We start from the raw sequence: 12,442 nt of genomic DNA, 5'->3' as shown, positions 1-12,442 counted from the left end.
TCAAGGACACCAACAAACTTCTCTTTATGAAATTTGCAGAATAAATGCACTGTATGTTTCACTACTAAATGTAAAATATTTCACTGGAGACTTCCACAGCTTCTTGAGACTGGAAGCTTCATGGTTCTACTTAGTACAGCAAAAGTTTGCTAGATTACAGATATTATGTGCCTTCAGATAGGGGTTATTGCTTGAGTCACAAATGAGATGAATGTAGTTTTGTGTTTTTTCATTAAATTTCACCCTTTTTTTGTTTTGTTTACAGCATAAGACTTGCTTTTTCAGTTTAACATTTCTTTTGTATATGTGCAAACCATTGTAAGGCCTGTATTTCTGAAAATAGTGGGTCTCTTTTTAAAAAACCTTTATTTAAGCTGCTGGTGATATGAGAAAATATAATTATAGCAGCAGTTTCTAATTCTGCTACACATAAAATAAAAGTTTGGTCTGTGATAAACTCTAGAAAAAGCATGTAGTGCTATAAATGAAACAGTTTTAAGAACTAGGTACAAAAAAAGTTGTGTTTAGAATGAAAAAAAGGGTTTCATTGTATGTTCTGTTATTCTGGTATAACTTGAAGAGATAAAAATGACTTAAAAGTTCTGCAGTTTGTGTTGTCTCCTTTTCTAATCCTTTCAAAGGAAGAAAATGAAGAAGACAAATAAAGGAATCCAAAAGGCATGCATCTACAATTCCTGTTTGTGTGCTTGCATGCATGATACATATACATGTTTTAAATTTTTCCATGTTCTTGTCCTTCCATATAGAAATGATGAATATGCACTTAAGTATTGTTCTCCTTCTCCGTTAAATGGTGATGACATGCTGGTGTTCTTCCTGATGTTTTTCTCAGGCAGATACAATAGCCAATGATGTATTTCAACTGTAATCTAACAAGCTTAATTAAAGTTGCTGACTTCTTTAATTTGATAATGTAACACAGTTTTTATAGGAGTCCTTTGTTGTATCAATGCGTGAACCAAAAACCAAACAGTTTGTACTAAGGAACGGGCTTTATGCTGTGTGAATATGGTATGGCTCTCCTTGTATGGCTTAACACTGGTGTTGTCAGTGGTCTTGGTGTATAAACGTGTAACTGATGCACTTAAAGAAAACTTGAAATAGGATGAGTGGAATGATTTCCATATTTTTCACTACCTAGTTTTCTAACAAAGATCTTTTGTCAATGTGTCTGCACATGTAAACCAGCTGAAATGTTACATGTGCACATATATAGACACTAATGAGAACAGGTATGTGCAAAAGAAATATGTATGTATGTGTTTCAAGATTACTTCCACTTCTGTAGAAGCAGAAATTTTCTGCAAAGGGTGATTAGCTTCTAGCTTGTAGGATCTGATGGTTTTTTTCCTCCTTTTTCCTTTTTTAAAGTCTTTATGTCAGTTTTACAAGCTTAGATACCAACCTTTTCTTAGCTGTATTGGTAAGTGGTGAACAATGGTCTCCGGTGTATAAGGAAGTTCTGCAGTGAGTAAATTTAAATTTAAATTCCAGCACATTTTCTGTGACAAACTGTAATGCCTGCACATCAGTCACTTTTGTTAATAACTTTGTGATGCCCTTAGAAAGAAGAGAGATCACAGTATATTACAGAAATATTTGTTTTGATTTTTTTTTCAGTATTTCATAAGCCCGAACCCAAAACAAGTTCAGAGAATATGATGCCTACATCTTCCATCTACAGTTTACTACAAACTGGTATGGAGTTATGCATCTACGCTCAGACTTGGCCAGATACAAGTCTGCTGCAGCCAAAAAGCAGGCCTGGGTTACTGGCCCGTCCTGCTCTTCTGGGAGCTTGTGGGGCTGCTGTGGTCCCTTTTAGCTGCTGGCTTGCCTCCGGGTGGACCGTCTTGCTCTTGCTGCTCCCTTGCACTGCAGTCACAACAGCTTCTGATTTGAACGGCACTTGGACTGATGGAGTTGGTGCCTGGCAGACTGCATCTGGAGATACATAAGCATGCCATTTCTATGCAGGTTTTTTTCTTGGATCTGAACATATGCAGGGATTTGTGAGTGTTAAATACTTTTACGATGGAAACTGTGGGAAAAGCAGATAATAAGTAGCTGATTAATAATACTCTTAGAGTGTATAAACAATTAGGTCTATGTAAATTAAAAAAGTTGTTCCGAGTACCGGTACAGCAGTGGGTTTCCCTGGTCAATTTAAGAAAAATCTGTCCTGTCATCCAACCTGACTCAAACATCTTTTGTAATCAGGTTGTGTGTTTGGACCTGCATGTCAACATCTGCCTCTCACAGGCAACCTTTCTTTTCTTGAATATATACCTCATCTTGTCCACCCCTAGTCCACTGGACTAAATGAGCTTAAAAAGAACCAACAACCCTAAGTTAATAGAAACTGCAAAAGCATGACACACCAGGTAGGAGATGGAATAGGAGCTGAGGAATGTTACAAGCCAGTTTGCAGCATCCAGAGATTCTGAAATGGATAAGCAGGAACGTCCTTTGGTAAAATGTACATACAAAATTCATGTGAAGAAGAAGGCAATGAACTCATTCCATATCCTCTGGGAACAGGACTAGAAATCTCTCAGGATGGGTTTACGTAGTGTTATCTTGTAGGTGTGGCTGGTGCCATGCAGGACTGGGGGATGGACTCTTTGTAGTGGTATAGTTAAAAAAAAAAAAAAAAAAAAAAAAAAAGAACTACATATAAACATTAAATCTGAGCGGGTATGTAATAAGTAGAAATGAAGTAAAAGAATAATAATATGAATCTCCATGTTTTTATTGCATGAAAGGATTTTCTTGTTATTAGTGCTGCATAAGTTTTTTCCTTATTTTTTTTTTTTTTTTTTTCTGAAATGAGTACAATGAATTTATGTGGACAGACTGTTTCAGAGACTGAGTGGCTTGTGTGTGTGAATCAAGCACAAGTATCTATAATAATAATGAAAAAAAAATCACACAAAGAAACTATTTAAAGACTGGTTAAAAAGAAGGTGCTTTTGCAGTTGAGTGCATTTTCTGATGTCTTCAACTGATGTAAGGAGGAAGGTGCCATCCATATTTATGCTTCATTAAATAAGCATAAGTAGACCTGAAAAATAAAAAGGAAAACTGCAACTTTCTTCCTTGTCAGCGTGAAGGAACTTGTCAGTGAGAGATGCACTATTTAAACTTTGCCAGCCCAAAATATGGAACAGAAACAAAACAGAAAAGCTTTTATAAAACATATAAAAATAAAGTCTATTTCCCAAATTCCAAAAGAAAGAAATTGCAATTATTCAAAGTCAACAAACACCAAAAGCTTTTCTATGTGGTTCAAAATTCTGACATGTAGAATAAAATCAACAGCTACTAGACTGATTTGATATCTTCAGTATTTCAGAAAATGGAATAATTAATTGTTTCTTCTTTTCTGAAAGTAGGAAGCTTTTATTTTTATTTTTTTTATAATGACGGTTCTGGAAGTTCTGCTTTTGTCGGCTTTGCAAATATTGTTGCTAAAAATGTTTGCAACTACCCCTGAACATGATTATGATATATCATAAATATGTATATTTATGATTCCATCATGCATGTTTTGCTGTGATTTTATCATCAATTCCATAACTGTGGTGAAACTTCATGGTTTCCTTGATCTCCTAAGGTTTCAGGTGGTAGAGGCATTTTATATTTGTGTTGAAAAATAACATTTTCTTGGTAGATATAGACAAGCTTCAATGATGGTCAATATTAATATTAAAATATCACAGAAGAGGTTTAGCTTTAGTATTCATGAATGATTTTTTTCAAACTTCGGCAGCATTATACCTTTCTCTATAGTGCTAGAGTCCTGCTGCACATTAACAGGGTTTGACCAGAGTTCTATAAAACAATTTTTCTACAGTGGCAGTGGTATGTATGCTTAGTGAATATCAATAGAATTGTAATACATAGCAGCAACTGATGATGCTAACCCCTTAGCTCTTTCAACACAGGCTTTGTATTTTGTTCCTGCTGTCAGTATTGCAGGTCTCCTAAATTTCCTTTAGTGTAATTTTTCTTCAAAAGTTCTATTGGCAGAGTTTATCTTTTAATTTTTCAGCTGAATGAATGTCAAGCTATCTTCTTTCATATCCGTGTGCCCTCTGGTTTGGAAAGTCCTTCTCTCAAGCACCTAGATTGGTTATAGGTTCTTCTCTGTTAACAGAAGTTTGCAGTTAGCTGTTTCCCAGCTTACCCTTTCCTTACTATGATTTAGAACTTCTCACTCAGGTCTCTGCAGATTATCAAAATGGCAACTAATGGAAGAGGCAAACCTAATAAGCAGGATTTTCAACCCTTGAGTGTTATAATACCTTGTTGTATTGTGTGGTAGTAGCTGATTTAAGATATGTAACGTTCAGAACAAAAGATGAATTTGCTCAAGAACTGAAATATATATGAATGTGTTTGAACTTTGGGGTCAACTGTGGTGTGGTTTGGTGTGGAAATACCTTTTGTATTCAGTATTCTGGTGATGGTTACTTGGAAATTCAGAAAATGCTTATAGTTGTTACAGGTTTTAAAATAAAATTGTGGGTTACTGCAACATGCTGATGTTGTTCAGTATATTGAAGAAGAGGGAAAGGCAGGACAATATATCAGGAAGGAGTCTCCTCTGGTTTAATCAAATAAGCTATTGTCATATAATCCATTATTGGTTGTTGCAGTTCAGGTATCACCACTTCCTTTTGTCTTAGCCTGGAGCTGTATTGAATTAAACCGCTACTAAACATACCTCAACTCCAGTTATATAAAATGGCTTCAACCATTCTTTCTTATATGTGTTGCTATATTAAGTGTCTCAAAGCTTCTTACCTATAGAGTTGCATTAACTATTCAGAGAAAATTAATGTAAGTACATGCAGAAGATAGCTCTGTAAGTAATGTTAAAAAGCATTCTTTAAAAATTACTGTATAGGGATTTTTTTTTTCTGTTTGGACATATTCTTTCTGTTGCACTTGCTAGAAGTCCCTCTTGTAGACTGTCACCACCATCATGTTATCCTGCTGTTGGGAAAAACTAAAACAAGAGGTAACATCATCTGTTGTTTTCTTTGCTGGTTATATATACTTTTAGTTGATATAGTCTAAGGCGTGTATTTGTGTGTGCTTGCATATCAGTTACTCTACTTTTTACATAATTCACCTAAGGTGTCTTACTCACTGCAAAGTAATCCATTACCCCAATGATTTTTAGCTTCTTCTAGTATCTACATTCTGTATGTATCCTTGACAACTGATTTTAGGACAAGCTAACTTTTTTAAAAAACTGCCTATTGATTTTCTTTTTTTTTTAAGAACAGTATGAATGCCTTTTGAACATTCGAATGGAAATACATTAATAGCTCTAGTGCTATGACATATATACAGGAAGAGAAGGTTTAAAGTAATGCATCTATTAAGAGCTGTTGTAAATAGCTCTTATCTGGAGCAGTCTGATCAGCATCCACCAGAGCTTTTGGGCATGGTTGGTCTACAGACAGTTAAACAGCCCTTCTCTGATTTTCCCAACTTCCTTGCAGTTCATTCAAAAGCACTGAGATTTCTTCTCCTGCGATGTTCTGTTAAACCTCTCCTTTGTCAGTTTTGCTCCTTTGTCCAATTTGGTGACTGTGCTCTTCTACTCCCTCTGCAGAGAAGTTGGAGGAATTTGAAATGCTTTCAGTTTTAGCCAACTAATTGTCCTGATATGTTCCTGATTAAACCAGTCTGAGCTAGATAATGGAAACACCTGCTTCATTTGTTGTCAGGTTCTAGCTCCTTATACAAGCTTGTTTAAAGTACATTTATCCACACAACCAAAATCAGTTTCAACTTAGCAGTAAAGGCAGCCATTGTCAGTTTTACTGTTTTGCAACAGATTTGCTACATACTGTGAACCTTCAGCACATTTCAGCACATAATTTTAACCAGAAATTGTAGAATACATGTAACAAGAATATAGGCTTGAAATAAAAAACAGTTTTGAGATGAGTTTGATTGGCGTTTTACACTAATTGAAATTCCTTTGTACATTATTCACAGCAGATAACCTAACTTTCCCAGATACTCATGTCAATTTAATTTCAAAATTTCCAACAAACTTTTTGTGTTGTTCTTATTACCCTCAAAGACAGATATTAAGCTTTTTGTTTAAAAAAGAAAAAAGGAAATACTCCAGGGAAACACCTTCTCTCTGCAGTTTCCCATGCAGAAATGATGATGATCTGAAAGACAGAAGTTTGGGTTATTATGATGCCTGAGTTGTAAATAGCCCTGTGTATTAAGTATTGTGTATTTAGCTCTAAATTGTTCAGATGCTCAGATGTCATTATTTCTTCAGTCATAATAATGCCTCTTTATTCTCTTTGGAGAAAAAAAAAAACACACAACAACATTTTCATAACAAAAAAAAAAAGGAAAGAGGAAGTTATTGCAAATATGCATTACCCATGTCATGTGTGATTAAGTGTTTTGCAACAACTTAACAGTGTATACTGGGAAATTAGGTTTCAGTAGTAAACTGGCTAAGCAATGAGAAACAATACATCAGAAGCTTAAGATCAACTCCTTTGTTCCACTGCTAATATTGTTTGAAAGGAGTAAATTCTTGTACTGTATTCTGTGATAAAGGAGAACACTTTATGCCATGGTAAAGATTTTTTTTTTTTAAGAAATAAGAAATGGTTTGTATACTACTTTTTTTATTTTTTTCCCTCTCATTAGCAGGACCAGTTCCAGGAATCTAAACCAACAGTATTTTTAACATAATTGAATGTGAACTCTTTCCTCTCTTCCTTTGACAGCGCCCCATATCTTACTGTATACTGAGCTACTCCAGAAAATCTCAGCAGTGAAAAGCACGGACGTGGTACACCATACTGGGAGAAAAGTTCAGTTGCCAGCTTGTAGTAGGAGGGATGCATATTCAAAAAGGCAGACTGTAGCTAGTTGCTATTCTTTATAACTTTCTTTAACTTTGCCTTTTATTGTAGTATGCTTTCCTCAATACAGTTTCACAGAAAACTCAATTCTGTCATCTGGTGTGATCTAACATTGCACATGTTTTTACCTTTCTACTAATGTGCTGTGGGTACATCAATGGTATCCAACTCTTGTCCTCAATTGTTACGGCCACCTAAGGTCTGTTCCCCATTACCATGTGAGTGTATATGCTTATCTCATGGAGTCACTGTGCTCACTTGCCCTCATGTGATGCAAAGTATGTTCATCACTATGTAACCCAGTAACTGCAAAAAGACACTACACTATGTGGCATAGTTCAAGCACCCACTTAATGGAAAACAGGTACTTGGGATAGAGATACCCCAGAAAAGTTTATGGCAAGAACCGAAAGTTCATAAAAGTCCATATGAATTGTCTTGATGAGTTCTTCCTGGGCAGGAGAGTGGCAAATCTTATATGTTTTACAGAAAGACCCTTATAATATTTACTACCATATTACATATACCGTTTCTTGGAGAGTTTATCTATTTATTTATTTATTTATTATTTTTAAACAAAGTTCACTATCCCTTTTATGTGATGATTTTACATTTACATCCCACAATACTTGTTTTACTGCTACAGTTAATGTCCAACTGAAAAATAAGGACTCTGACCAGTTTGGGAGGTCCACTGTCATTATGGAAACTTGTGATGACTACAATTTTGGTAGACAAAACAGTCTGTGAAAGGAAATGGAGTAGCGACTTACCTGAGGTCTCACTGTATTTCAGTGGAATCCAGGCATTCTGATTCCCAGTGCAGTGGGTCATTTGATGGACTGCTGCATGACCTCAAAATTGTGTTCAAATAGTCTACTGAAAAACTGCAGTTTAAGGATTTTTGTGAAATACTCCCCTGCAGAAATCTCTGGTGTTTTTGAAATGAGGCAAAACTTTTCATTAAAGTTCAAGAATCTGAATGTTTGTATCTGGGAAGTATTTACATCTTTGAATATTGTTCTGCTTAGCTAAGAAATGTTGAGTTACATTGTTACATTATCGATCGTACTACAGGCTTTTTTTTTTTTTTTTTTTTTTTTTTTTTTTTTTTTTTGGGCAGGGGGGATAAATTAATCATCCTAAAACTATTTCTCTGTGAATCTTCACATCATGTTTTCTCAGTTACCAATTTTAAGACACGATTTTATCTGATGTCCTGACATTTAATTTCCATAAGTCTAGGCTGAAATTAGGAGGAGTTGCAGGTAGGCAGTGCCTCAAAAGAACAGATTTTTGTTTGACAGATGTATGACAGTGAGACCAGGAAAATAAGCAGGTGGCCAGACAAATCAAGAAGGTCTTGACTGACAGTAACATGGGACTCAGTTCAATTCTTCTTACTTATTATTAAAATATTTGATATTTATAAAATATTTAATAGCATTTTGAACCCTTGCCCAGAAACCTAGGGGATTTTCCTTTTTCTTGCAGCTCAGAAATAAGCACTTTTTGCCATAACAAGCAAGAGAAAGGAACTACAGTAAAATACCAGTTTAGAAATATAGAAAAGGCCAAAAAAGCCAGGTTTCCTGGTAAACGTCCTTGCAAGCCGTGCTCCCTGCTAGTTATTCTCACTTGCTTTTACTGGATTCCCCTAGTGCAGTTAATCACTCCATCTGTTAGACAGCTAGCAGATTTTCCTTTGCTCTTTTGTGACTCTGATCTGGTTGGCTGTAGTTCACAGCAGCCTCTACGCTTCTCCAGTACATTCAGGACAAGATAAATTACAACTGAATACTTGGCTGAAGATTGGAGCCTTTCCTTTAGCTGTCTTTGAAGAAATCGTTGAGCTTGTTTTGCTTATTGCTTCTCTTGTTAAATTTTCAGGATCTACATTTAGTCAGAACAACATCTTCCTGGTAACACTTTATTGCTGGAAAAATGGGTGCAGTTTGGTTCCCCTTGCTAGAATGATCCTGCATTGTGTCTGCATCTGCTTTGCTTTTTAGCTGCTATTTTAAGGAGAGGTTCTGAAATACCGTGAGTATCAATTAGGCCTGCTCTGACCCAGTCCTTTGTCCTACTCTAGTCAACGCCGAGTGCTTTCATGGCTTTTCAGATTTGCATGGAGTGCTCCTACCCTTCGGAGCTCCTCCCTGGTTTTCAGCAGTAAGTGTGATTAACTGAATGGTGTGCGGTAGGCAATGATGGCATGTGGAGAACACTTCAGAGCTCACTGTCTACAAAAAAAGGACTTTCTCTTCTGCTCCAGACAACTCATGGCACCTTAACACGGGAACTCTGCTTCTGATCTGAGATATGCATTTTGATGAATCAGTCTTTTATGTTGTGTCCCAAATTATATATAGTGCAAAGGGAATCAGTAGGCATTTGCATAATGGCACGAGATGGTATTGTAAATCGTGATCATTAGACCAAGTAGATTTTTAAAAAATGTTTGAAGCAGTTAAGTGTTTTTCTTTTTTTTTTTTTTTTTTTTTTTTTCTTTTTGGTTCAACATTCCAAGCCTTTACAGAAATGAATTAAACCACTGAGGATTTGGATTTTAGTTTGGATCCTTACCACAGCTTTTGCTTTTAAACTGTAATGGTAAAAACCCTCCTTCCCCAACAAAAAACCCTTTCTCAAGGCTGTGGCTATTAAAGGTTTGCCATATGAAAATTTGTCTAACTACCATGCTGTAGCAGAGGAAAATTTATTTGGCTTAATTTATGTACCTGGTTATCTCTTAGAGTATGCAGAGGGTTCACTGAAGTTGGTGAGCAGCTGTGAGAGGAGCAGGGAGAATGGTCGGGCTAGGCTGGAGCTTGCTGTTAGGGGTAAGGGAGCAGAGGCAGAGCCAGCACTGACAGCGAGATGGGAGCGTAATTGGAGAGAGGCTTGAAACAGCAGTGCTTCACGGCTGCTGTGGAGCACGGTGAGCGGGCTTGCAGGCCAGGGCTGAGCAGATAAATTTCCTGTGCTTGTTACAGAGCAGTGCTTCTCCTCTCCTTGCCTTGAGCCTGAGGGATTTTCATGACCAAATTTGAATCAAACTTTATCTGTTGGCCTCATGCTGAAGTCCTTTTCTTTAATCATATTCAAACAAGTTCTCCTTCGAATTATTAATGTCTTTATGCGCATTGGAAATGATGCTGTCAGGAGGGAAAAAAAAAACTTATATGAAAAATCTTTTCAGGTAACTTTCATGTGTATCCCCTTCTGACTGCTCTTCTGAAACTGCTCTTATTCCAAAGTTTTTTTTTTGTTTGTTTGTTTTTTTTTCCTGTTCAGTTGGTAGAAGCTGTATTTCTACCTCTTTCCTCCGTAGTGTTTTTGGTAGACTTCAAATTCTTATCCTTGAATTCTGGCACAACCCACAAGGAGAAGGTTGTGCAGTTCAGATGGGAGGGCCATTTGAGATATTGTTTTCACTGGGAAAACTGGGAGGGATTTTGCAGCTTGCAAAGAAAGAATACTTTCAGCCAGTCAACAGCCTGTGGCACCTCCATCAGTAGAACACAGCAGCCCTTGCTTATAGGCTCTTAGTGGGAGCAGCAGTAAGAGAGAAGCATCCTGACAATAAGTAGTGGATTTTTGACATATGGGAAATGATGACGTTGCTGACAACAGTTAGGAAATGGGGCAATTCCTGTGGTCCTAACTGTGTGAGGACAGGCTCATAACAAAAGTAGTTGGTACTTTGGTATAAAATAAAATCTGAGTTTTTTTTGTTGTTGACTATGGTTTTTAAGGGTCCAGAATTCAAACCAAATTGAACGCACACAGACAGATGAAATAAAGAGGTGGCAGGCTGGGGAAGTTCGTTTAAATTTACACTTGAGCTGGGAAATGCTGATGCTCTTTACTTGAACATGCATCAGCCACTTGAATAACTGCATTATAATTGCCTAATGGAGAACACTGTAGATTTTATTTATTGCTCAGTTAAAAAAAAAAAAAAAAAAAAAAAAAAAAAGACAAATCCAAATCATTAAATACTTGATGTTGTCTCATCTCATTGTTTCATTGGGAGCTCTTATGTATCACTGAGCAGCAAGAACATACCATGCTTGCTTACATTAGGGGGCTATTGTAAAGCTTAAGAGTGTCACCAGCCAGGATAAATTATTTTGATTCTACACATTTCCAACTATTATGTTTTTTAATGAAGAGAGGGAAAAAGAGAAAATTGAGTCCTTACAATGTTTTGCATCAAAACCTGCATTAAAGTTCCAATTGCATGTTCATAAAAAAGGCATAACAGAGAATTAGATTTTTGAAATAACATGATCTTGCCATTTTTCCTTTCCTCCCCGTCTTCCCCCAAGTCTGGTAGAAGAGCTGATATGTTTCTGTTGGTTTCTTCTGATTTTGCATGGTTTTGTCTTTTTACCAATGACGTAGTTTTCAGAATTGATATCACTTCTCTTTTTCAGCTGCACATCTGGTGACTGCAGGACTTAATTAGAACATTTCTAATGATCAGCTCTGTCATTTCTTCTTACAATATATAAAAAATGGGACATGGATGCCAAAGAGTCCTTTTGTAATTTCCTGTTTGATCATTCAATAGCACTGAAGCAGAACATTGCAGAAGAGAAATATTGAATCAGAGAGCATCATAAGGAGCTACAGTTTTTCTTTAGGTTGAGATCAGCGCTAAAGACTTATGCTCATTTCAGATTGACTTTTTAATCTTCTGCAATTTAGTCTCAGGAGTTTCTTTGCTGTGGATATTCAAAAATGAAAAGAATTCACATCCCATGCCCTGCAATGTGAGATCACAAGGATAAGATTCCTTTTAGTTTTCTTCCTTCCCTACTGTTTAAATATTTCCTTCTGTAAAATGAAGTTCTGACACATCGATTATGTGCAGATTTTTAGGTGTTGTATGAGTTTTTCTGTAAATTGTTGGAAGGTTCTGTCTGCTTTCATGCCATGTAGAAATATTTCACTATCTGTTGTCTATACAACTGCAGCTGAAAAAGTATTAGAAATGCAACGATCACAGGCAGTTACAGCATAGACAATGGGGCTTCAGAATCAAATTCTGTTGAGCAGGTATTTGCAGTTACCCCACCTGTGAGGACAGAACCATTGCAAAGTTGCTCTGCTTCAGGAGCTAACAAAGCAGTGGAGGTGATGGTTTAGTTTGCAACCAGAATGCGATGAGACTTGCATTTTGTTGCTGGTTTCATTTGCTACTGTTGATACTAAAAGAATGTTAAATGGGGGACTCTGTACTTTACCAAAGACTCCTAGCATGTACCCACAATGAGACTTTTCTGACATACTTGTAAGTGTGTCTCTCCTTGACATTTCCCTTTGGTCCTCATGCCAGTTTCCCCCACTTTCTGTGATTCTGTACATTCTCCCTTTTGCTGAACCCTCAAAGCTCTTTCCAAGACTGTAAGCAACATTGGCATAAGTGAGAGCAAAGTAATTAAACTCATTGCAAGAGTAAACATTAGTAGAATGCCCTAAGTTGTGCTGTCTGC

This window comes from Aythya ferina, assembly GCF_964211825.1.
Source record: "Aythya ferina genome assembly, chromosome: 15".
In the NCBI taxonomy this organism is placed as follows: Eukaryota; Metazoa; Chordata; class Aves; order Anseriformes; family Anatidae; genus Aythya; species Aythya ferina.
This window is presented reverse-complemented; position numbering follows the sequence as displayed.